This window comes from Malus sylvestris, chromosome 9 (genome assembly GCF_916048215.2).
Source record: "Malus sylvestris chromosome 9, drMalSylv7.2, whole genome shotgun sequence".
NCBI lineage: Eukaryota > Viridiplantae > Streptophyta > Magnoliopsida > Rosales > Rosaceae > Malus > Malus sylvestris.
The window spans coordinates 29,700,631-29,727,765 of NC_062268.1; the positions used below are offsets into that span (position 1 = coordinate 29,700,631).

A 27,135-nucleotide genomic window follows, 5' to 3' on the forward strand; every position below is an offset into this window, starting at 1 on the left:
CCTATATTGTTGTTGCAAGACAATATTGGTGGCATTAAAGGTCGAATAGGTCTTCTTCAGGAGATCTTGTTTGGTTAAGTCCTTTTTAAAGAACTTAAGCAGTGATCGAATTCTACAAACCTCATAGTTGTATTCATTCACAAACTTAAAGTCTTAAAAGCGTAAATGTTGTCAGTCGTGTCTTGCTTTAAGCAAGTAAATGTCTTTCTCGTGATCGAAATTATCTGCTAAAGCGAGCCAGATAGTACGTGGATCATCCTCTGTGAGGTACTCAGTATGCAGTGCATCATGGATGTGTCTTCAGATGAAGATCATAGCAGTAGCTTTCTGAGCTTCGTCAACGGGTTCATCGTCGATTGGTTCCTTGATAGTAGCTCTAAGACTTTTTGTAATAAGGCGGAGCGTCACGTCTTGAACCCACTTCAAGTAGTCTCTTCCAGAGTGGTGAAATCGAGCTTGTTCAAGTTCGACATGTCCCTACAAAACATGGTTAGTCATATGGAAAGCCATAGACATACATTGTAGAACATTCAGGTTCTATAGACATGTATTGGTTTAATTTAAGCATGAAAGCTACAGGTTTAATGTGGTAAGTTTTGAATGAAAACTTCGAGTTTCAAAGGCAATAAATTCGAAACTACAGTTCATATATAAGGGCACCTGCAAGAACACATAATACAATATACAATAAAATGTAGTAAATTTGTGGATTGCTTCTGGAACCCAAGTGTAAGTGTTTCGGGACAACGAAAGATAGTCAACAGTTCAAAGAAACAAAATAATTTATTGAATTGTTAATGCCAAAAAGTAGACTTCAGGCCAATAATTTTGGATTAATTGTCAAATTAATGGATTGCTGGTCACTTTAATTAATTCAAAAAATTGGACCATACAAGGTCGACGTAGAAGCAAGAAATAATTATAACATTCGGGTTAAAATGATATAAAATGCCAAGAATTAGCATTGGATTTGAAAAACTATAGCCCAATAGCATTGGGCTTGGGTGCTGTGAGTAGGGCAAAGCTTTTAAAGGGTATATTGGGCTTAGGTAGCTACAGAACAGCCCAAACATAGCTACAGGGCATAGGTCGAAGGGTTAGGTAAGCCCAGCAACAAAGTTGCTCGTGTTTTGGTCCAAAACGACGTGGGTGCATAGGCCGAGCACAGAGCTAGCTTGTGATGTGGGTGCGGGCGAAGCCTAGCAAAGCTGGCTTTGGTTTTGGGCTAGGGGAACAAGCCCAACCTATTGGCCCAGGTTGTAGGGTTTCAGCACAGTAAGGCTACATGTCTGCTTGTGGGCTTGGGGTTTCGGGCCTATGTGAAACTCAACCCAGGCCAAAGCCTGGTTGTCATGTGCAGAGGCAACAAGCCCAAAAGGCTGCTACGAGTGGTCTGTCCCAAGGTGGTCTACGTAGCTGGGCTTCAGGCCAACAACGAGGCATGGTGGCAATGGTGCTGATGGTGGCGATGTGGGGATGCTTTTTTTTTTTTTTTTTTCAAATTCTAGGATTAAAACCCCTAATTGCTTCTAAATTAATTTCAATGCTTTGACTCACAAATTCCACAAAGCATAATTGTGTATTTCATGAACAAGTATATATATTGACAAAAATATATGAACATATATACAATATATATATATATATATAATTGAAAGAAAAATATAAATATAGGGGGTTCATGCATCATGGGGAATGTTTTCATGCTTCAAGGTCCAAGCTAAGCAAATTCGATACAAGGCTACCCGTTACTTGATCATTAATGACCAACTCTACAAGCAGGGTTTTAACCTACCATACCTAAGATGCCTTACACCCGCAGAGGCAGAAACTGTCATTCGGGAAATACATGAAGGAGTCTGCGGAGATCATGCTGGATCTCGATCCCTAGCACACAAAGCTTTTCGCCAAGGATATTACTAGCCAACACTCCACCAAGATGCCACCAGAATATCCCGCTCATGTGATAAGTGTCAACGCTACACAACTATTTCTCACTCCCCTCTCGAGCCGCTCACTCCTATGATCAGCCCTTGGCCCTTCACCCAATGAGGACTTGATTTGATCGGCCCAATGCCTGCAAGGAAGGGCAAAGTTCGCTATGCAATCCTTGCAGTTGACTACTTCATAAAGTGGGCCGAAGTAGAACCCTTGGCAACCATTACTGAGGCAAAAATAGAAGACTTCGTATGGAAGAACATCCTTTGCAGATTCGGCATTCCCAATGCAATAGTCACTGATAACGGGCGACAGTTCGACAACAATAAGTTCAGGATGTTCTGTTCTAAGTTCAACATCAACTTATGTTTTGCCTCCCTAGCTCATCCCCAGTCTAATGGACAAGTTGAAGATATCAACAAAATAATCAAGCAAACTTTGAAAACCAGCTTAGACAAGGCTCAAGGTTGTTGGCCAGAATTTGTACCCCAAATTCTTTGGTCATACTGCACTTCATATCGGACATCAACAGGAGAAACCCCATTCTCACTTGCCTTTGGTACAGAGGCAGTTGTCCCAGTTGAGCTTGAGCAAGCAACATTCTGAGTCCAGAACTACGTGCAAAGCGAAAATGACAAACAACTTACCCTCAACTTAGATCTAGTTGAAGAACACAGAAACCAGGCTCACTTGAGGAATGTCACCTACAAGCAGCAAATCTCTAACTACTATGACTCAAAGGTCAAACCTTGTTCTATCAAAGTAGGGGACTGGGTATTGAAGAAAAGATTACTCTACGACAGAGTCCCGAGTGAATGAACACTTAGTCCAAACTGGGATGGGCCGTTTGAAGTTGTTGGCATCAGTCGCCCTGGCTCCTACAAGCTTAGAAGCTCCGATGGCAAGACCCTTGGCCATCCATGGAACACTGATCACTTGAAATACTATTACAAGTAAACTCACATTGTATAAGTGTTAAGCTTCAGCCATTCGACATCCTATGTAACGAAGACTATTTGGCATGAATTCAATAAAAAGGTGATTTAGACAACTCGGTCCTAATCCTCTTACATTTCTAGCAATGAAACACTTGGGTTCAAAGCTCCAACATGAATGCTTCCAACATGAAACAAAGTCTAAGTATATGTCAACAAGACTATACAAATAAACGAACAGTTTCACAGTATATTCGTTCAATCATACATTCCAACACTTCATACATAAGCTAATTGTGCTTTGAAAGGGTTCAAGATACTTTGTGTCATTCGACACTTGCTACAATGTGCCTAAACACCTTGCCCTTATTCTCACCAACCAGGTGATGAAATGTACAACCCGTACTCTAATATCATTTGGCAACTCGCCACTCATGCCACCAACCAAGTGAAGAAGGAACTCATCTTCATGCCACCAACCAGGTGATGAAATGTACAACCCGTACTCTTATTCATGCTACCAACCAGGTGATAAAATGTACAACCCGTACTCTAATATCATTTGGCAACTTACCATTCATGCCACCAACCAGGGGAAAAAGTAACTCATCCTCGTGCCACTAACCAGGTGATGAAATGTGATGAAAGGTGATAAAGGAACTCACCTTCGTACCACCAACCAAGTGATGAAAGCAACTCACCATTCATTCCACCTACCAGAAGACGAGTGGTACAACTTGTACATATGAACTCCTAGCATTCACAAATAATAACAAACCCTCAAGCTTGACAACTTAACTAGGGGAGCACTTATGCCCAACAAGAGTTATAGTCACCAACAAAGTCTTATTACAAGCCAACAACAACTTCAGTGCATGGCATACGAAAATCAAGCTATTCAGCCCTCTTGCATCTGATTCAAAAATTTCCCCTCTGTAACAATGCAAACACTACAACTCGTAGAAAGCTTCACACATTCTTGATCAAGACAGTATGAAGCAAAACCAATTTATAGTGCCAATAAGAGCTTCATCAAATGAGTTCAACCACAATTCTCAAAAGCTTCACACACTCTTGATCAAGACAGTGTGAAGCAAAACCAATTTATGGTGCCAACAAGAGCTTCATCAATGGAGAGCAACCACAATTCTCAAAAGCTTCACACACTCTTGATCAAGACAATGTAAAGCAAAACCAATTTATGGTGCCAACAAAAGCTTCATCAAAGGAGTTCAACCACAATTCTCAAAAGCTTCACACACTCTTGATCAAGACAGTGTGAAGTAAAACCAATTTATGGTGCCAACAAAAGTTTCATCAATGAAGGGCAACTACAATTCTCAAACCTTCAAAGCAAATTCAAGACTGTTCGAAGCAAATTCAATTTATATGGTTCATCCAAACCTTCGACTACTACAAAGTGTGGCTTGCATCACAATCTCTTGCTCAACAGTGTGGAAACAAAATTTTTATATGTTGTCTCTACCACATTTTCAAATTTCTAGTTTCCCAAAAAAAAAAAACAGGGAAATTCAACAAAGCTTCATCAATGGAGGACAACTACAAAATCTCAAAAGTTTCACACTATCTTGATCAAGATAGTGTGAAGCAAAATCAATTCATGGTACCCAACAAAAGCTTCACCAAAAAAAGCTTCAACTCCAAAGCTTCACCAACAAAAGCTTCATCAATGGAGGACAACTACAAATTCTCAAAAGCTTCACACTATCTTGATCAAGATAGTGTGAAGCAAAATCAATTCATGGTACCCAACAAAAGTTTCAACTCCAAAGCTTCACCTACAAAAGCTTCACCAACAAAAGCTTCATCAATGGAGGACAACTACAAATTCTCAAAAGCTTCACACTATCTTGATCAAGATAGTGTGAAGCAAAATCAATTCATGGTACCCAACAAAGTTTCACCTACAAAGCTTCAACTCCAAAGTTTCACCTACAAAGCTTCAACTCCAAAGCTTCACCTGCAAAAGCTTCAACACAAAAGTTTTACCCACAAAAGCTTTACCCACAAAAGCTTGATTCACAAAAGCTTCACCCACAAAAGCTTCACCTACAAAAGCTTGACCCACAAAAGCTTGACCTACAAAAGCTTCACTCACAAAAGCTTCACCCACAAAAGCTTCACCCACAAAAGCTTCATCCACAAAAGCTTCATCCACAAAAGCTTCACCCACAAAAGCTTTATCCACAAAAGCTTTACCTACAAAGTTTCAACACAAAAGCTTCACCTACAAAAGCTTCACACTATCTTGATCAAGATAATGTGAAGCAAAATCAATTCATGGTGCCCAACAAAGCTTCAACTTCAAAGCTTCACCTACAAAGCTTAAATATATATATATATATATATTTTTTTTTTTCCAGAAATTCAAAATTTTGAAAATTCAAAAATTCGAAAGTTCGAAAAAAAAAATTTGCCTAGGCCTCCTCTTCTTTGGGCCTAACAACTTTCATAACAAATATATATGAAGGAAGAGTTTTGGGCTACCACTTAGAAAGGAAATGCCTCATTCGTCAACTCCCTCGACCAGAGACTTGGGGGACACCTACCATATGCTACTGCACCTTGATACTCAGAAGTCTCACGACCACTCAGTGACTTGGATTTTTCAAGTCTCCAACCGAGAAGTTTTCCTCATCGGGAAATTAAAGGAGCACTACCTCAACATACATGTTTCACTCTTAAAGGTTCAACATACAAGTTTCAATAAAAGAAAAAATTCAAAGAACTTAGTGAAGAATGCCTTGGTGTATTTAACACAATACGTTGAAATGAAGCAAAGCTTGTTTATTGATATCTCCAATAAGTTACAAATATGTACATATACATGAATCAAAATAAACAAACAAGAGGGAGCCTTCACAAAGGTTGCTCATGAAAAGTCTCAGTAGTAGGCAGAACCCCAGAAAGAGTAGGCACCGGAGGGTGATCATTCGGAGCCTCAGTACTGGGCAAAACCCCAGAAGAAGGAGGCACCGAAGGTTGATCATTCGGAGCTTCATTAAGCGGTACAGCCCCAGAAGATAAAGGCAATAAATGCCTTTGGAACAAACCCATAAACCTTTGATGATCAACAAAATCTGACCATCAGATTCCTGCAGCTGGTCAAGCTTCCTCTTCATGTTTGTAGCATAGTCATGTGCGAGCCTGTGCAACTGTTTATTCTCATGCTTGAGCCCTCTGATCTCCTGTTTGAGACTTATCACTTCAACCGCCAATGATTCAACTTGACGGGTTCGAGCAAATAGGCGTTGGGCCATATTAGACACAGAACCTGCATACTGAACACTAAGAGCCAAAGAATCCTTCACAGCCAACTCATTAGACCATTTGGAAAGTAGTCTGTTATCTTTGAGAGTGAGAAGGTTCATGGCCACCATCGCAGCGGTTATATCATTCTTCATCACAGAGTCCCCAACGGTAAGAGGACCAGTAGAGGATAAGAAGGATGGGCGCCATACGTTGTCTTGAGAAGGCATAGCTGCCTCTTCACCAAAGTTCAAGTCAAAACGATGGTCGGATGGGCCAGACATTCTCAAAAATGATGAAGGAGAAATGAGGTACAATAAATTTCTAAAGTAAAGGGAAAATTCCTACAAGCAATAACTCTCTGAATGTACTTCTTGCACACAATTAGTGCCCTTATAAAAGAAAAGGCAACATGGTCGTTGGTTTTAAAATTGAAGAGGCAGCACTCTCCGGATTCCGAAGAGGCACCACTTTCCACACACAACATCAGCTCATCGGGTACCATAGATAACTCTGTCAAAGATCTCTGACAAAGTTTAGACACATAAATTTTGAAGGTCCAACTACCCTACTATTACCCACAAGGGTAAAGGAGCAGCACCACTGCTTGATAACTAGAAAGTCCTAATGTGTGTCAACCTCCGTGCTCCGTGGCAAGGTAGACTAGCAAAAATGCCCAACCTTTACTCATAAGATTGCTTGCTTAAAAATCGAAGAGGCACCGCCCTCCGAATCTCGAGAGCCAGACTCCTAACAGGATTACTTTCTCAAAAATTGAAGAGACACTGCTCTCCGAATCTCAAGAGTCAGACTCCCAAAAAGATTGCTTGCTCAAAAATCGAAGAGGCACCGCCCTCCGAATCTCGAGAGCCAGACTCTCAAAAAGATTACTTTCTCAAAAATCGAAGAGACACTGCTCTCCGAATCTCAAGAGTCAGACTCCCAACAGGATTGCTTTCTCAAAAATCGAATAGGCATAGCTCTCCGAATCTAGAGAGCCAGACTCCCAACAGGATTACGTGCTCAAAAATCGAAGAGGCACCGCCCTCCGAATCTCGAGAGTCAGACTCCCAACAGGATTACTTTCTCAAAAATCGAAGAGACACTGCTCTTCGAATCTCGAGAGCCAAACTCCCAACAAGATTGCTTTCTCAAAAATCGAAGAGGCATAATTATTTAAATCTCGAGAGCCATATCCCCGACAGAATTGCTTGTTCGAAAACCGAAGAGGCACCGCTCTCCGAACTTTGAGAGCCAAATTTTCTTGGACAAAGCTTATCTGCAATCTTCACATGCAACATCAGCTTTCCAGATACCACAAACCACTTTTTCAAAGTGCTCTAACAAAGTTAAAACACGTGAAGCTTACAGCTCCCACTACATTGCTATGACCAAGAAGGGTAAAAGAATAGCACTACTACTTGTTGTTAGGGAGACTCCTATATATGTCGACCTCCATCCTCCACAGCCTGGCAAACCTGTAAATAAAAAAAATGCTCAACTTTTCTTCACATCCGAGAGGGCACTCTCAGCAAAGTCTCTCGAAATACTCAGCTTGTTTTCCTCCCGATAATACCTCTGCAAACAAGCCACACCAGAGCAAGAGTATCTCATATCATCAGGGTTAAAAGCAAGAGTATCATATATCATGCTTTTTCCCTATCTTTTCCTTTGGCCTTGTTCTTACCTGCAAGACAAAGAGAAAGAGAGCAATCAGTCAGCACTTGGAATCAAGCTTCCAGTCAGGAACTGACTGCCTGGAGCCCTTTGCCTGATTACTTACCTGGCATTGCTCTCGAGTACTCATCTTCAACATCTTATGCTTCCAGAGAAGATACCACATCTGCCTGAGGAACAGATAGAGCAAGTGAGAAGGACATAAGGAAACATGTAGAGACAAACGTAACAGAACACGTGCCGATACATCCACTACTTTGTCAAAAGCAAAACTATCCCATATCATCAGGGTCGAACGTACTCTAGATTTGATGGACTTGGTTTGACCCTCAAATTCTTGAGTTGGCCTTATACTCTGGAAGAAACCAGAAAACCCTCTAACCCAGTTCAAGAATAAACATGTGGAAAGTTACTTCTTCAAAAGCAAAAATATCTCATATCATCTCTTCTCCATTTGCTTCTCCTTATCCTTGGTGCTATTTACGACACAAGGAGAATGAGAACAATCAACCAGAAGCCGAAGTCGAATCTCCGATCCAGGTTGCTTGCTTGGAAGTCTGATTACTTACCTTGTCTTTTACCTCATTCGGCAAATCTCCTAGCTCGGCGACTTAGGGGACTCCTACTATAGGGTTTGTATCGCACTTGACCAAGCCCGAAACTACAAGTAAGCTTCAAGTGAAATTGATACATTACCTTGTGCATCTTCATCGGTTAAAGATACCACCCCTGGATGGAGGAAAAGTACTTCCAGAGAAGATGCCACATCTACATATGAGACAGATAGGGCAAGTGAAAGTGATACCATACTTTGGTACTTAGAAGTTTCGTGATTACTCAATAGCTTGGATCTTGCAAGTCCCCAACCGAGAAGCTTCCCTCACTCGGGAACTTAGGGGAGCACTGTTTGTACCATACTTGACAAATCCCGAAACTACTGAGCATCGGTCAATGTTATACCATCAATGACCCAGAAGAGTTTCCCTCCAACCAAGAAGCTAATCACAGCGCGACACGTGTTGACATCAGAAGCCAATCATAGCGCGACACGTGTCAACATCAGAAACCAATCACAACACGACACGTGTCAATGTCAGAATGACACTAGAAACTCTCTTCTATAAATAGAGATCATTTCTCACAATATTTCCGAATGTCATTTGTACTAAATCATTCACTTTTACTCACTAAAGGAGAGCTTGAACCTATGTACTTGTGTAAACCCTTCATAATTAATGAGAACTCCTCTACTCCGTGGACGTAGCCAATTTGGGTGAACCACATACATCTTGTGTTTGCTTCCCTATCTCTATCCATTTACATACTTATCTATACTAGCGACCGGAGCAATCTAGTGAAGGTCACAAACTTAACACTTTCTGTTGTACCAAAGTCCTCACTGATTTTGTGCATCAACAACCCTAATAGGATTACATCTCTAATAGGAATTAAACTACTAAAGGGAATATATAAGATACTCCTAGATATACGATGATTTACACAATTACATTCCTAATCCATTAGGATAGCAACAGTTTGTTCAAAAAAACAAATCTTGTAAACACATAAATTCAAAAAAAAAAATATTCAAAAGACCCATGTGCCACACGCATAAACTTGTGGTACAAGGCTAGTTTTTTTTTTATATAAAACTGGATTAAATTTGAGATAATAAGAAAACTATGAATTTGAAATCCATCAGTTGTAACTACTCTTGAAGAACTGCATCTTATCATAAACATTGTAATAAAACTCCTCCAACTCCAATTTTATTACTCAGTGAATTTTTCTTTGCCGAACTTCTTATATCTTCCTAGTACTTTTCTGAGATTTGAGCTCGCCAAATTCAAAGTTGGAGTGCTAGGACTTTGAATATTGATAGTTGTATCCTGGTGGACAACGCCTACGAGAACTACGAAGCACCAGAATGAGGGCGAATTTCGTCTATAAAGACATTGAAAACTGCAAGCCTCTATGGCGTTCATCAAGTTAGTTTTACTTATAATTTCTATTTCTACACGGTGTATGATTTAATTTTCATTTCGTTCAATTAAGTTTGTAAGTTTGTTTCTTTCTTAAATAAAATCATGTTATAAATTTGTGTTTATGTTAATGGTATCCAATACAAAAGCTCTTAGAACATGGCTAGAATGACTAGTAAGCACCAAAGTGAGCACATGAATTGTATCAAGTTCACCGAACTAGGGTATTGAAGCTAGTCAATCTGATACACCCCTAATTGGTAGGCAAGATCATTTCACCAAGGAAGACCATTTTGTCGACCAAGAAAGGGAAACCTAATCATACGTTGATTAGGAATGTTTCCTAAGTATTTAGGAATCTCGATCATATTGGAATTGACGTGTCATGCCGCCACCCGAATAGTAATTTTTTTACCTTGAGTTCAGGTGTGAATCACATCTCAATTATAGAATTAGAAACTTCAATAATCAAGATGCGATAAAATTAAATAAATGAAATAAAACAAAATCAGAGCATTCCTTGACACATAAAAATTATGGAGCCAAAGCCTAGTTATGAAATCTTGTTCCCCAATTTCATGATTCAAATCTTCATATTTAATATTTCAAAAATTACAATTATTTTGCGTTAATTATTGGATTGTTCTATTAGTTACAAAGTTTGATTTTTTTTTTTTTTTTGTAATAATTAGTCATTAAAAATCCGTAGACCTTACGAGGTCACTCTTTGTATTTTTGGGTAAAGCTCGATCCCACAAACATGTGAGCCAAAACCATTTGCCAATTAGAGTTATAACTTAGAAGAAATAAGTGAACAAAGGTAAGAACAAAATAGTAATTAGGACCTCCTATATATGGAAGGCCGCAACAAAGTTGGAGCAACGTTGTCATTTCGAGAAACATTGACCCGTGCGAAGCAGGCCAAGTTTCTGGGTAGAGTTTCAAATTATTTTTCCAACGAATTCCAGAGACGAAACAGGTTACCACCACCACCATTGGACTTCTTTCACTATCCCGAACATAACCACCGTAAACATAACCCCGTTCAGGGTTCGTTTCTGGCAAGTGGAATTCGGTGGTGCCGAGTGGTCTCGAGACGAACTCGCCATTCTCGGCCACTTCGATGCCAACCACCACCACTAATGGGTAGTTCTTAACCCTATGATGAGATCCATGGGCCACAATCTTAGAGCAGAGCAACCACGATGTTGCCACAAGGCCACATTTTTTTCGGTGATCTACAACTTCCTTGAAGATTTTCACTGTCCTTTGCCCATCTTTAGGCTCCGGTGCAAGTATATCTTTTACTCTTCTTCTCATGATCATCTCTTGGTAAATTTTAAGCCAAATCAGTGATGGTTGGAAAATCTGGCAAAGCTTGGCCGCCAGGCACTGCATGGCTAGAGGCCCGACCTTGTGTTTCTAAGCTAATGTCGATGTCCTGAAATTGTTTTTTGACATTTGTTAGGTGTGATTCAGTTATTTGAGCCTAGTTTTGTAAAGTGTTGCCACTTGACCTTTGTGGTAGGCGAAAATCCGATCGTTGGATTGTTATGAAATTTTAGTATGTTTTTGTGCATATCTTGTGATGACCTTAAGAGTTTACAAATTAGAAATTTGATGCGCTCTTTATGACCTAAACGAGGACCGCTTAACTCATTTTTGACTTTTGGTCAATATGTCCTGAATCCTTCTTAAATGCTGAAATGGCGTTACTAGAGACTTGATATGACCTAGGGGACCAACTTTTGTTTGCATGTCATCCCAAGAGTTATGCACATTAGTTTGTGTGAAAGTGTACCTTACCGAGATTTACAATAAACTTCTAAATAAGTGTATTAGAAATAAATGATTACTAGTATGGGCAGGTAAAGCGGGGACCATATAAGAAATATTATGTAGAACTTGTTTGTCCGGGTGACTAAATATTGATTGGATAATATGCATGTGCGTTAACAATTGTGATTCATGTTGAATTGATGTATGTTGTATGATGTAAGATATATGATTTGTGATGATGTGACTCCACCATATAGCAGTGTGGTACATGGATTGTCGTGCATGGTTAATCTACATTAGGGGACCATACTATTATGTGTATGCCTATGATACCGACTAGTCAATCCGCATTAGGGGACTACATGTTTTAGAGGGGTGATTGTTTGGTTAATCCACATTGGGGGGTCACTGCCTAACTGTTTACATTATTTCCATAGGTGGTTCCGCCTAGCTAATTCGCATTAAGGAACCACATATTGGAGGCATGCTTATGGTCCTACCTGGTGAACCATATGCATTCTAGAGGTGAATCTGCTTGATTAATCTACATTATAGGGTCATTGCCTACTTAATCACATTATATCCATAGGTGGTCCCACCTGGTTAATCCGCATTGGAGGACAACACTATTGGATGCTTGCCTATGATTCTACCTGGTTAATCAACATTGGGGACCATATTCATCCAGTGATGGATTCAATTAAGTGGGCTGGGATCCCATCTCCTATTCAGTACTATTGAGTTGTCCGGAACCCTATCTTCGTTAGATTCCATTAAGTGATCTGAAACCCTTTTCCCCATTCGTTTCCATTGAGTGGTCCAGAATCCTGTCTTCGTTTGATTTTGTCAAGTGGTTTAGGATCCCTTTCTCTATTCAGTTCCGCTGAGTGGTCCGAAACCCTATCTTTGTTGGATTCTATTAAGTGGTTTGTAATCTTTTTCCCAATTTGGTTTCGTTGAGTCAGTTTGGAACCCTAGATTCTCGTGCATTGAAGTTGCTTAAGTTTATGTTTATGTTTGTAGCTTATGGTTGGATTTTAGGTAGGAAAATACGGCAAACCTTACGAAGGTTTGCTTTATTAAAGTTAGTAAAGTAATATATGATCTTGAAGGTTGATTAACGTGGTTAAATGTTAATATGCGTATCTTTGATTCATTGAATCGATTATTAGTTGTGATTGTGAAATTGTTGTTGGAAAACAGTGTGATATATGTGAATGGCGAATTAATCCTGGTTGGCATATGGTTTTGTTATGTAGTCTGGAATCTAGTGAATCATGCTAGTTGAATTCCATTGAGTGATTCTGGAACTCTATGTTTTTCTGCTATAAAGTATTATGTTAAATATTGGAGTTTATAAATGGTGAACTATGAATGACTTGGTCTCGTCTTATGTACACATGCAGTCTAACACAAAGGTTAGATGCAACCATAAAATAAAAGGAAAGGTTATTTATTGTTGAAATATTGGGTATTATTTTAGTCATGCCTTGGAAATGAGGCATGTTGTGGTACAGTTGACGTCACATGTCGAGCATCACCATCGTCCCTGTCATTCCCTCATCCTCATTCCTCACTTAGACACTCTCTCTCAGCTTTACTTGAAGTTTGAAAGAAAGGTACAAGTTTATTTGTGGGCAAAATGTTCAAATTGATTTGGCGTTTTAGTGGAAATTGGGGATTTGTTAATGCATGAGTTAATTTTGTAGGGATTTGGTTATGTATAAATATGGTAAGTGTAGCATTACTCTGCGCACTGTCTCTTTGCTTGCCTCTGCTTTTTTTTTTTTTTTTTATCTCTTTGAATGTCTAATCCTTCAATAAATTAATGATTTTTTTTTTATCAAAATGGTGCAAATGTGATTTACACTTTAACCAATATTAGGCTCTCGCGCTCATCACGTTATCAATTTAATGAAGGATCAAACAATCAATCTGACCAAAGGCATAAATTGATACAAGTTCGCTGAGTACTAGCTGTTAACGCATTAATGGATTGGATGAAGTAGTAGCTCTTTATTTATTTATTTATTTATTTAGAACTAGGAGAAACACATCCCAGGGCTAAGAAGCCAAACAGAAGCAAGAAAGCCCACAGAGAGGCAAACACTACGAAACCAAACACAAAGCAAAGCAGTGAGCGGAGATACAAGCCACAGACACTTGAACTTAGTAGAAGTGTCACCTCAAACCCACCACATCCGGCTAATGAGGACATGGAAGACCATCATTACATAAAACATGAACTAACGAAGATGGGGGTCTGTCAACCCACACAAAATCACACATCTTCGTAAGACCAGCTGACGCAAGAACATCCGATGCCATATTGGCTGATCTTGAAACCTAAGACCAGCGACAGTTTTGGAAAGCCTCACCCAACCTTTAAGCCCTAGCCAAAATGGGGAAAGCCTCCCAACTGCCATTTTCAATAAAACCATTTAAACAAGAAATTGCCTGAAGAGAATTAGATTCAATGATAACTGAGCTGAAACCTAACGAGGCACCCAATTCACATCCTCTAAGAATCGCAACAGACTCAGCCACTAAAGAAGAAGAAACCATAATAGAGAACCTTACCGCAGCCGTAAAAATCCCGCCTGCCCTTTTAACAACCACCCCCGCAAAACCCATCCGAGAACACTTAGACCAGCTTGCATCTATATTAATCTTTACAAAAGGAGAAGAAGGAGGACACCACCTGATACTAATGGCCTCCCGAGGACCCACCACCGATCGAGAAACTCCAAAATCCTTCACAGCATGCAAAAAATTCTTGAAAGCATTTGAAAGAGCAAAAAATACCTTAGAGGAGTTGATAGAGACCTGATTAAACAAATAATCACATCTAGCTTTCCAAATGAACCAGCAAGTAAAAGCTAAATAAGACTAGAACCAATGCCTATCAGCTGAAGAGCCCAGTTTAGAAGACAACACAGCCTGCAACCACAGAGCCCACAAATCGATACCTGCTATATCAACTTTATAATTAAGAGCACCACCAAACCAAACAGCCTCCATCCAAGGACAACGAAGAAAAACATGCTCCACAGATTCATCAACACAACGACAAAGAGGATAGGAAGGTGACGGGGATAATTTCCTTTTAAAAAGAGCCACACAAGTTAGCAAGCCATGATGCAACAATAACCATAAGAAGTGCCGAATTTTGGAAGGCACCTCCAGCTTCCAAATAATGATCCACATATTTTTTAGAATCGAACGAACTACAGGCAGGCGATGATCCATGACATCTAAAGATCGAACTTGAAGCAACCTATAACCCGATTTAACACAATATTGACCATTCCGGCTAGCAGCCCAAACAAGTCGGTCCTTCCTCCTCAAGTCTCCAATAAGCTTTTAGCCCTTTGATCCGCCAAAGAGAGAAACGGTCACAGAAAATCAATATCCCATTGCCAGGAAGAGGAGCTAATGAGAGAGCTAACCCATAAATTTTTCATGACTTCAACCTCACCAAGCGGCATAGGGTGTCCCGAAGGTAATAAGGGCAGCCACCTGTCCACCCAAACCCTCACATCTTCCCCACCCATAATTTGCCAATGGGAACCACTGGCAAGAAGCTCCCTGCCCGAGAGAAGACTGGACCAAGCCCACGACGCCCTGGCCCCTTTTTTTGCTTCCCAAAATGAACAATGCGGGAAATACCGGGCCTTAATAACCCGAGCCCACAACGAATTCGGCTCCATAATTAACCTCCAACACTGCTTAGCTAGTAATGCATCATTAAATTCTTGAAAATTTCTGAAACTCATTCCACCCATACCCTTAGAAAGGCCTAATACCTCCTTAGACACCCAGTGTATCTTTCGGTATTCCCCGTTGGTTCCCCATCAAAACCTTACAACCATGGCATCCAATTCCTGACAAACAACAGCAGGAAATTTAAAAATGCTCATAGGATAAGCAGGAATAGCCTAGACCACAGCCTTAATCAAAACTTCTATTCCCGCCCGCAACAAAGCGCTCTGCTTCCACCCTTGGAGCTTCCCCAAGATTCTCCCCTTCACATAAGCAAGTACACGCTTATTCGAACAACCCCAAATAACAGGAACACCCAAATAAGTACCTGGATGATCCACCACTGACATACCAAGAATGCCACCCATTTCGACAGCCACCCTCTTTGGAACATTCGCCCCAAAATAAATACTAGATTTCTGCATATTAACTTTCTGCCCCGATGCCTCACAATACCTCTCGAGAATAGCGAGTAAGTTCCAGCAATATTTAACATCCGCTCTAAGAAAAAGAAGAGTATCGTCTGCAAAAAATATGTGAGAAATGATTGGCCCCGAGACACCAAGCCGCACTCCCTCCAACCTTTTAGCATCAACCGCCGCTTGAATCATGCTCGAGAAAACCTCGCCAATTAAAATAAATAGATACGGAGATAATGGATCTCCCTGCCTAAAACCCCTAGAATAAGCAAACTTGTCACCTGGCTGCCCATTGAAAAGGACCGCAAATTTAACAGAGGAAACACATCCCATAACAAGCTTTCTCCACATACTACAGAAACCCATTCTCTCCATAACCGCATTGAGAAAATCCCATTCCACCCTATCATAGGCTTTCTGCATATCCAATTTAATACCCATTTCAAACTTACTTTTCGCTATCCTCCCTTTCAAAAAGTGAAACATTTCATGAGCAATCCCAATATTATCTTGTATTTTTTGTCCCGCCACAAAAGCATTTTAGGAGGGAGAGATGATCTTTGGTAGAATAACCTTCAAACGGTTCGCCAAAACCTTTGACAGCACTTTGTAGGAGTAATTACAAAGACTAATAGGCCGAAATTGCGAAATCGACTCTGGGTGTGGAACCTTGGGGACCAAGACAATATGAGTAGCATTGAGAGTAGACGGATTACTCGTGCCCTGCATCAACTCCCTTACCAAAAAACTAACATCCTCATAAACATGTTCCCAAAAAGACTGATAAAATATACCTTGAAAACCATCCGGTCCAGGAGCTTTTAGACCCCCTATTGTAAAAACCGCGGCCTTAATTTCATCCCCAGAAACTGACATTAACAGATCCTGATTCATATCCCCAGTCACACACAGGCTAATACAGTCCAACAGCGATCCCCAATTCCTAGCTCCTCCTGAGGTAAATGTCTGCATAAAATGATCCTCCACCAACTTTCGAACACGACAAGGTTGCTCCACCCAATTCCCAAGCTCATCCCTAATTTTGATAATCTGGTTTCTCTGTCTTCGATGCAAAGTTGAATTATGAAAGAATTTGGTGTTAGCATCCCCATCTCGAAGCCACTTAACTTTAGATCGCTGCATCCAATAACTTTCCTCCTGAGCCCACAGATCATCAACAAGCCGAGATTTCTTCTTAATATCTTCAATATTAGAACGCCAATCCATTTGAAGCTCCTGCAACTAAGGAAGAAGTTTCTAAATCTGTTGACTCCTCTTATTAAATTTATTTCAGCTCCACCGCATGAGAATGGATTTACAATCGTTAATTTTCTTCGTCCACCTCACCAAAATCTCACCAGGTTCCGGCCGATTCCAGCAAGATCTCACCAACTGATTACACTCCTCCTCCTTAGCCCAAAACGCCTCAAATTTAAGCACCATGCATCCCCGCACACTCTCCGAATCAGATTGAATAATAAGAGGACAATGATCAGACCTTAAAATCGTCCCATGCATAACCAAGGAATTAGGCCACAGATCCTGCCATAACCCATTGATCAGAGCCCTATCAATTCGTTCCTCCACCAAATCACCATGGCGCACGCCAAGTGAAAGCATAACCATTAAAATCCAAATCCCATAAATTAATAGCCTGCATAAATTCCTCCAGATACCTTGGTCTATTGTAGAGGACCTCCACACCCCCTGACTTCTCATGATCCCAAAGAAACACATTGAAGTCCCCGACAAAAAGCCATGGAATATCAGAAGGCGTAACAGAATTCGTCATCCATTCCCAAAAAGCAGCTTGTTCCTCCCTGTACGATGTTCCATAAACCCCAGTGATCCGGACCCAACTTCGGTTTCCAACCTTTTGCAAGATAGCATCAATAATATGCTTAGATGAAAACAGAATTTGCACCTCCACCGAATCATCCCACCACAAACTTAGTCCACCTGCCCTTCCAATCGGAGAAACATTAAAGCCATTCAAAAAACCCATACGTTGCCTAACACCATCTAATCTATGATCTTCCATTTTAGTTTCAGATAAAAAGATCATAGAGGGTCGCTTGTTTCGAATAAGACCATTAAGGGCCCTTACTGCCGTGTCCGACCCAAGACCACTGCAGTTCCAAAACAAAAAAATCATGGCGATCTTGCGACTGTTGAGGGCCAGCCGCCACCACCCCGAGCCAGATTGCCCGCACACTCAGCCAAGAAACTTCTTTCTTCCTCTGTTGAGACTGCCTCCACATGATCCCACATATCTCGGACTTCCAGAGGAACTTCGTGTAACTCATCATCAGCATAAATAACCCTATCTACCAGTAGGCATCTCTCCTTAATGCTCATACCCCGCACCATTTCCACCATCTTACCTTTTCTATCCTCTGCATTGTCAGGTCCCTTAGTCTTCTTTTTCGGGGATGGTATTAAGTCCATACTCGGAGACTCCACTCCTCTCTTGAGACCACTAGCCTCTTTAAACATAAGGCTCGGAATCATCCTTGAGCTACTAACCACCTGCCCCGTACAACAGGTGGTTAGTAGAAGAAGAGTTGCGTCGTTGTCTTCCTCTTCCAGGAGGTCTTTCAATTGCACAGCTATCTACAATCCTCAAGTTCAGATCAAGGAGGAAGGCCAGCCTGAAACCCTAGACTACCGGCTCTTCTTTGTTGACCGTTCCGGTCAAAAGGTTATTTTTGTTCACATTTTCCATTTTATGTTGTGTTTTGTTTGGATTATGAGAAAAATGTAGGATAAAAGTGAATAATGTGAAAGCTTCCCATACGTGCATAGATGGGATTATAATTGAGGGTTTTAGATGTTTTTATACATATGTATATTCAATTTTTTCAGTAATTATAATGGAAGGTTCTACAGGCATAGGAACTGTGTCAATTAATTATGATTTAAATTTTAATTGGCATATATAATTTGCTTCATTGAGGTCTCTCTGTTTCAAAATTTGGACTTGATTTTAAATTTGCAATTTTCCAGATTATGTTGTTTTGTTTTGGCGGGAAAATGGAGCCAATGAGACATTCAGTATCCACATTAGGTTCTTAGACATGACTGATGGAATGCATTGGTTTGTGATTACAGGAATATGGTTTTGACTGTATGTGTGCAATCACAGTTCGAATTGTATTTGAAGAGTAAATATGTATATGTGATTGTAAAAGGATTTTCAAAATGCTGGGTGTGTTGAGTCCTCGTTGGTTTCTACATGCCAATCAGTTCACTTTTGTCTCAAGTTCTCAACTTGCTATAACAATCTTTTGGTTTATACGTAGGTTTCGCCTTGGCATGATATACCTATGCAAGTGGGTGATGGTGTGTTCAACTTAGTGGTTGAAATACCCAAAGAATCAAGTGCAAAGATGGAGGTTGCTACTGATGAGCCACACACTCTGATAAAGCAGGATACAATCATACAAAGAAGGGGAAACTTCGTTACTACCCGTAAGAATTAATTTGTACTTTTCCTAAAGTTACATTATAGTGTTTTTTCTTGTCTTGGTGCTTCGGCGTGTTCAATTTAATTTTTTGGCTAAGGGTGCATCATGAATTAGACGCAAGCCACTGTTGGTGCTGATTAACTGTTTTTATTTTTTATTTTTATTATTTCTTAGATGCACGGATTTTTTTTCGGTGAGAGATGCATGCAGATATGCACATGCATATATGCATAATAGGGTGACAGAGTTTGATATTTAAGTTTAGTTGTTTTCTATACAAACCAATAATAAAATGGGGAATGGGGACCAAACCCAGAACTTCTTACAAACTACCATGTTACAACCACTTACCCCAAAACTTTTAAGATGTAGGAAATGGCTAACAATGTATATTGAGGTACACTGCTTGTCCACTGTAACCATTATATTACAGACATGCAAAAGTAGTTACTCTCAACGTCTCATCTCACACATCTTAATTTCTTTCTTTATATTGGAATGACCCCCATTTAATGGGATAAGGCTTTGGTGTTTGTACTGGAACGACATCACATTACATAAATACTCTTAGTTACCCATTAAGCCACTTCCAAGTTCTTACCAATCCACTCATGACTTCAAACATATCTTTCTTCGATACAGTAACCCCATTACATTATACACCAACCTTGCACATGTATCATCTTCTCTTAATATTATTAAGAGATCCCTGTACCAGAATCATGTATACAATTCTTGAATTCACATACAATTTCAGTAATAAAATTCTACACTGCATTATTATTAAAATACACATTACCCCCTTCCAACTTACTCTTTTTATTTTATCATATCTAAAATCTCTCTTCTATGCTACCACCATCACATTAAACATGTATTGTGTGTGCATCATTTATTTAAATTCCTTAAAGTTATCTTTTGTGAATACCTTCATCAAATCGTTCTCAGGTACAATGTAAATTGGAACTACGGGTTGCTTCCGCAAACATGGGAAGACCCAACCGTTGCTAACGCTGAAGTTGAAGGAGCCCTTGGGGATAATGATCCAGGTATGCTTACTTATCTCTTTTTTCCAATTTTTTTTTCCTAAGGTAAATGCAACTTTTAGAAGGAAAAGTAAAAACATTTGTTTTTGCTACAACTTGTAGTTGATGTTGTTGAGATAGGCGATGGTCAGAGAAGGATTGGCGAGATTCTCAAAGTAAAGCCTTTGGCTGCTTTAGCTATGATTGATGAAGGGGAACTTGACTGGAAAATTATTGCAATTTCATTGGATGATCCAAGGGCTTCTCTCGTTAATGACATTGATGATGTTGAGAAGCATTTCCCGGTATGTACTGCTTTCTAACCAAGCACTATTAAGATTTCCGTAATTACACACCACCATAGCTACCTTAATTAATGTATCCATTATTTAGGTGTTTTCAGTTTTTAAATCCGTTGTTGCATCATATGATTACTAAATCAGAATGGATAGTTATGACAAGCCTTACTGTTTAGTTACAATTTATCAACCTTCATAAACTTAGATGAACTAAATAGCAAGTTTTTTGTAAAGGACTTAAGGTGTGTGTGGCAATGAAAATTTTGTACTGAAATGAAGGAAATGGTGAAAAATATTTATTTTGTGTAAAAATATATTTGTCACCCGTTCCTCCCCCGACCTTCACAAGGCAGGGAGCCTTGTTGACTTGGGATCGCCCTTTTATAAAATTCTTGGTGAAGACAACAACTTTAGGTATTATTGTGCATATCAGTTCTTATTTTAATTGTAATGAATGAATATTTTAGCCACATTACCTTTGGATTTTACTAAATGCTAGTGATGTATGGTTTACTTAAGGGGACTCTCACTGCAATAAGGGACTGGTTTAGAGACTACAAGATACCAGATGGAAAGCCTGCTAACAAGTTTGGTCTTGGCAACAAAGCAGCAAACAAGGTAAATTTACATCTAGGCCGCCAAATTGCTATTTTTCCTTTATCTCCTTATTGGTTTCTTTATTGGTTCAATCACCAGCTTTCAATGACCCTACCCTCTGACCTAGTAGCATAGTGTATTAAGAGTTGACTTCAAAATCAGCCAGTGGGATTGGGGTGTAGTGGGAGGGTTTAAGGTAATGAGCGAGGTATTCTATGCGGTTCATTTATTTCTAACTTTTGATACGTTTGATAATGTCATACAACATGAAGGCAGTCGAAACAGTTGAAACACGATACACAAATCTACCTCAGCTGGTGAGTAGTTGCAAGTCTATTCATGTATCAATGTGGAATTAGTGTAGTAGTTGTGGCGTGAAGGAAAATATAAGTGCCACATAAATAGGTAGCCGCTTGGCGGGGTTCTAGTTAGTTTAGGGTTTTAGCTGTTTCTTCTTTTTATTTGTCTTGTTTGAATACTAGATTTTATTTCATTTGACAGATGATAGTTATACCCCTGGTCAGTTTAAGCAATCATCCGACGGTTGTGTGACTATTTAAGTATTTTGGAAGGTAAGGATTGAATAATCATTAAGTAATCAAGGGATAGGATTCTTGGGCTGCCGTAACTCATAGTTTTAATACTGTTTCAAGAGAATTTGAATGCAGATTCGTAACTTCTCGAAAACAAAATCATCTTTGCGGTAGAACTCATCGATCCACATTCCAATTTGATCCTATTTCTTTTTCTGCATCGTTTGTTGTTTCTTTTTATGGATAGGATTATGTATTTTAGTAATTACCCTTTCAAGAGGCTTTGTGCATTGTTTTAAACAGCATATTCAGAATTTTCAGATTATAGACTTCCCTCTTGGCTTTCTGCCCCTATAACTTAATTATCGATGCCTCAACTTCGACCTTATTGTTTATTATCTCTTGTTTTCATCTATTTGTTGCTGGAAATTCGTTTGTAGTGTGGTTTGGTATTGTCCACTAGACAGTAATATAACACTCATTGTTAAAATCCTTCTTCACTGGCTTTTCTTTACCATCTGCAAACATTAGACATGAATATAGTATGTGTGTGTGTGATTGTTGTACTTCATATCTAATTTTAGAAACAATTCCTATGATGAACAGGATTATGCTCTTAAGGTCATAACCGAAACCAATGAATCATGGGCTAAGCTTGTCAAGAGATCGATTCCTGCTGAAGATCTGGCACTTGCATAGATGCATTGGTAGAATTGGAATTCCAGGCGTTTATTGTTTTGCACTCGCCATGATTCATCAGAGGTTTTCCCTTTTGGGAACCGGCGGTGCGTCTGAGTAATTTAATAATAACTTGGTTTTGTTACTAGACACTTGAGCTCATCTCTAAATATGGTAATCATGCTTGGTGCTTAATATATAGGGTGCTCTTTATCGACCAGTGTGGTTACTTCAGCAGGTCCGGATAACAAAAGAAGCATAATGTTACAAAACGCCACATATACAGAGGAAGCTAATATGATTGGTGACGAGTTTGCTAATACGAGATTACGACCATCAACCTTGTCTCTTTCTTTTGGAGAAAGAATTGGCTTCTTAGGGATATGGAACTCCTCCTTAAAATACCTCATGGCCTATTCACATAATTTTGTATTATGATCAAAACGTTTATATTGTAAATTATTTTATAAAGATCATCTCTATTAAAAAATTAATTTAAACTAAGATCATTTAGTCATTAAACTATATAAAAACATATGGACGGATTTGGTAAAAGCATTATGAACTATCTATCTATTTGCTACAATTGATTGACTAGACAATATTAGTTTTAGTCGGATTTTTTGTAGAGATGATATTTCCAAAGTGATTTACAATATAACCGTTTCCAATCATAAACACGAAATTCTGTGAATAGGTCCATAAGTATTTGGAGGAAGAACTCCTTCGTTACTTTAAGGAGCCTCTTCTCTTTGATTTACCAATTTTCCTTTGAGGAATGTTTGGCTTCTTAGAGCACGTCTACCCTTGAAGGCATAATTGGTAGGCTTGACAATTTCTGACAGGATCCGATAACCTGACACGACACGACATGAAATTAACAAGTGTTCGGATCGACACGATAACGAATCGGGTCATTATCGGGTAACCCGATAAGCACCTGTTAAGATAACGGGTTAGTTCGGATATACACGTGGGTAACACGATACACTATAAGTAAAATTTTAATTTTATAATTTTATAATCCTAAAAAAATACTATAATAATTATATATATATATATATATATATATTAATTTAACAATTTTATACCTCTAAAAACTATAATAATTATATATATATATATATATTAAATATTAAAAATTGGTGACCATTGCATTGGCTTAAATATACATATTATTCAATTTCTTAAGTGTTATACGTACAAAATAAATAAATTTAAATCTACTTAATAAATAAATAAATATATATATATATATATATATACACCATTGAACTTTATGAGATACGAATTCTACGAAACTAATTTCAACAATCCAATCGTCAAACTTGTTTGTATATGCTTCGAGATCGCATCAGCAAAAAATTGCAATAAACAAACATTCAAATATCAAGTAAGGGGACAAAACTTTACGACGGTTATCAACTAAAAATCACGATTTAATAGTTATTTTAACTCCGATTTTGATGATTTTTTACAGCTACACTCCTTGACCCTATATGAATACAATGAATGAACTTGATCTTCAATTTAAAATATTTACACTAGTGGATACCACAAAATCTTATGTCATACTTAGTGAATCTATCGTTTTAATGGGATATGCATTCTACGAAACTAGTTTCAACGATCCAACCGGCAAACATGTTTGTATATACTTCGAGATTGCATACGCCAAAAATTGCAAAAAACAAACATTCAGAGACCAAGTAATATGACAAAACTTTTTGACGATTATAAACGAAAAATCATGATTTAACAGTTATTTTAACTTCGATTTTGATGATTTTTTACAGCTACACTCCTTGACCATATATAAATACAATGAATGAATTCAATCTTCAATTTAAAATATTTACACTAGTGAATACCACAAAATCTTATGTTATACTTAACGAAAGTATAAATAAACTCTAAGTGTTAGTAAATCTATCATTTTGATGGGATACGCATTCGACGAAACTAATTTCAATGATCCAACTGTCAAACTTGTTTGTATATGCTTCAAGATTGCATACGCCAAAAATTGCAAAAAACAAACATTCAAAGATCAAGTAACGGGACAAAACTTTTCGACAATTATCAACGAAAAATCACAATTTAACGGTTATTTTAACTCCGATTTTGATGATTTTTTACAGCTACACTCCTTGACCCTATATGAATACAATGAATGAATTTGATCTTCAATTCAAAATATTTACACTAGTGGATACCACAAAATCTTATGTTATATTTAAGGGTAAATTACATAGAAACCCCTCAGGTTTGAGGGTTTATTACAATCTCATACAACATCTTTAAAACATTTCACTTTCATACCTCACGTATTATTTTATTTCAAAATAACACCTCTGTTAGATTTTCCATCCAATGGTCTGTTAAATGCTGATGTGGCTGCCACATTTGTGTTGATGTGGCTGCCACGTGGCAAAAAAAATATTTTTTTTATACATTAACAATATTATAATATTAACTCTATTTAAAAATTAAAAATAAACACCAGAAAAACCCGAACCCAGTCCCCTTCCTTCCCCCCTCACCTATCTGTAAAAATCCCTTCCCCCAGAAAAAGAAGAAACCAAACCCGTCCCCCGCCGCGACCCACCTGCTCTTCCCCCCCCCCCCCCCCCCGACGACGACGCACCTACTCTCCCCCTTCCCTCTCGCGACGACGCACCTGCTTCCCCCCCCCCCCCCGGCGACGACCCATCGGCCTTCCTCTACCGCGACGACCCACCTTCGAAGATGAGCTCAGGTATTTGGGTTGTGGGTTGTGGTTTTCAGCAGTGGGTTGCAGGTATTTGGGTTGCAGAGGTTTCTAAGAAAATTAGTGAAAAAAAAAAGCAGATAAATGATTAAAGGTGGGGGCTTTGAGGTGGAGGGGGATATGGGTTTTCGGGGAAGAAGACGCGTGGAGGCAGAGGGTGGCGGGGGAAGAGGCGGGAGATGGGTGGAATTCGAAGTTCAAACCCTAGAGAGGGAGAGGGAATAAGGGAATTGAAGAGAGGGTGACAGGGAGTGTGTTGGGATTCGTGGAGAAAGAAGAATAGTGGGAGATATGGGTAAGGGGGTGGGGATGGACGGACGGGAAGGAAGAGATGGGTAAGGGGGTGGAGGTGGGGGTGAGATGTAGGGAGGGGGATCTGGGTTCAGGTTTTCTGGTTTTTTTTTTTTTTTTTTGTTAAATAGGCTTAATATTATAATATTGTTAATGTATAAAAATTATTTTTTTTGCCATGTGGCAGCCACATCAGCACAAATGTGGCAGCCACGTCAGCATTTAACAGACCATTGGATGGAAAATCTAACTGAGGTGTTGTTTTGAAATAAAATAGTATGTGAGGTATAAAAGTGAAATGTTTTAAAGATTTTGTATGAGATTGTAATAGACCTCAAACCTGAGGGGTTTTTATGTAATTTACTCTATATTTAATGAAAGTATGAATAAACAATTGAGTGTTAGTGAATCTATCGTTTTGATGGGATACGCATTCTACGAAACTAATTTCAACGATCCAACCATCAAACTTGTTTGTATATGCTTCAAGATCACATATGCCAAAAATTGCAAAAAACAAACGTTCAGAGATCAAGTAACAAGATAAAACTTTTCGACAGTTATCAACGAAAAATCACGATTTAACGGTTATTTTAACTCCAATTTTGATGATTTTTTACAGCTACACTCCTTGACCCTATACGAATACAATGAATGAACTCGATCTTCAATTTAAAATATTTACACTAGTGGATACTTAATGAAAGTATGAATAAACTATTAAGTATTGGTGAATCTATTGTTTTGATGGGATACGCATTCTACGAAACTAGTTTCAATGATCTAACCGTCAAACATCTTTGTATATACTTCGAGATCGCATACGCCAAAAATTGCAAAAAAAATAAATTTAGAGATCAAGTAACGGGATAAAACTTTTCGACGGTTATCAACGAAAAATCACGATTTAACGGTTATTTTAACTTCGATTTTGATGATTTTTTACAGCTACACTCCTTGACCCTATATGAATATAATGAATGAATTCAATCTTCAATTTAAAATATTTACACTATCTCATGTTATACTTAATGAAAGTATAAATATACTCTTAGTATTAGTAAATCTATCGTTTTGATGGGATACGTATTCTACAAAACTAATTTGAACGATTCAACCGTCAAATTTGTTTGTATATGCTTCAAGATCGCATACGCCAAAAATCGCAAAAAGCAAACATTTAGAGATCAAGTAACGGGACAAAACTTTGCGACGGTTATTAACAAAAAATCACGATTTAACGGTTATTTTAACTTCGATTTTGATGATTTTTTACAGCTACACTCCTTGACCCTATATGAATACAATGAATGAATTCGATCTTCAATTTAAAATATTTACACTGTCATGATGATTGATGAAAATTGAGGATTTTGTAAAAGGAATAACATGCAAGCTTTGAGTTCCATTGGCAATGTTTAAACTTTTAAGAAAGGCTTCACAACCATGAAAATGAAATCTCTTTCAGTTTGCTTATCCTTGCACATTTAATATTTTGTAATAGACTAGTAGTATATGAATGTTTGTTTATTAGGCTATTATTTTTTAGTGTAGATGTAGTACTTAAACGACAAATGTGTTTTAATGTTTTGAAGTAATATTTATGTGGCAATGTGTGGTATGTGCAAATTTAAGCAAAAAAAAAATATTTTTCTTAACGGGTCATAACGGGGTAAAGTGACTCGACCTGTTAAGGACCCGTTAAGATAATGG

At 38.7% G+C, this 27,135-nt stretch overlaps 1 pseudogene; it reads left to right on the top strand.

Annotated features, from left to right (window-relative positions):
• Positions 1–17,915: 17,915 nt before the first annotated feature.
• Positions 17,916–22,865, top strand: LOC126633947 (soluble inorganic pyrophosphatase 6, chloroplastic-like; annotated as a pseudogene).
• Positions 22,866–27,135: the final 4,270 nt, after the last annotated feature.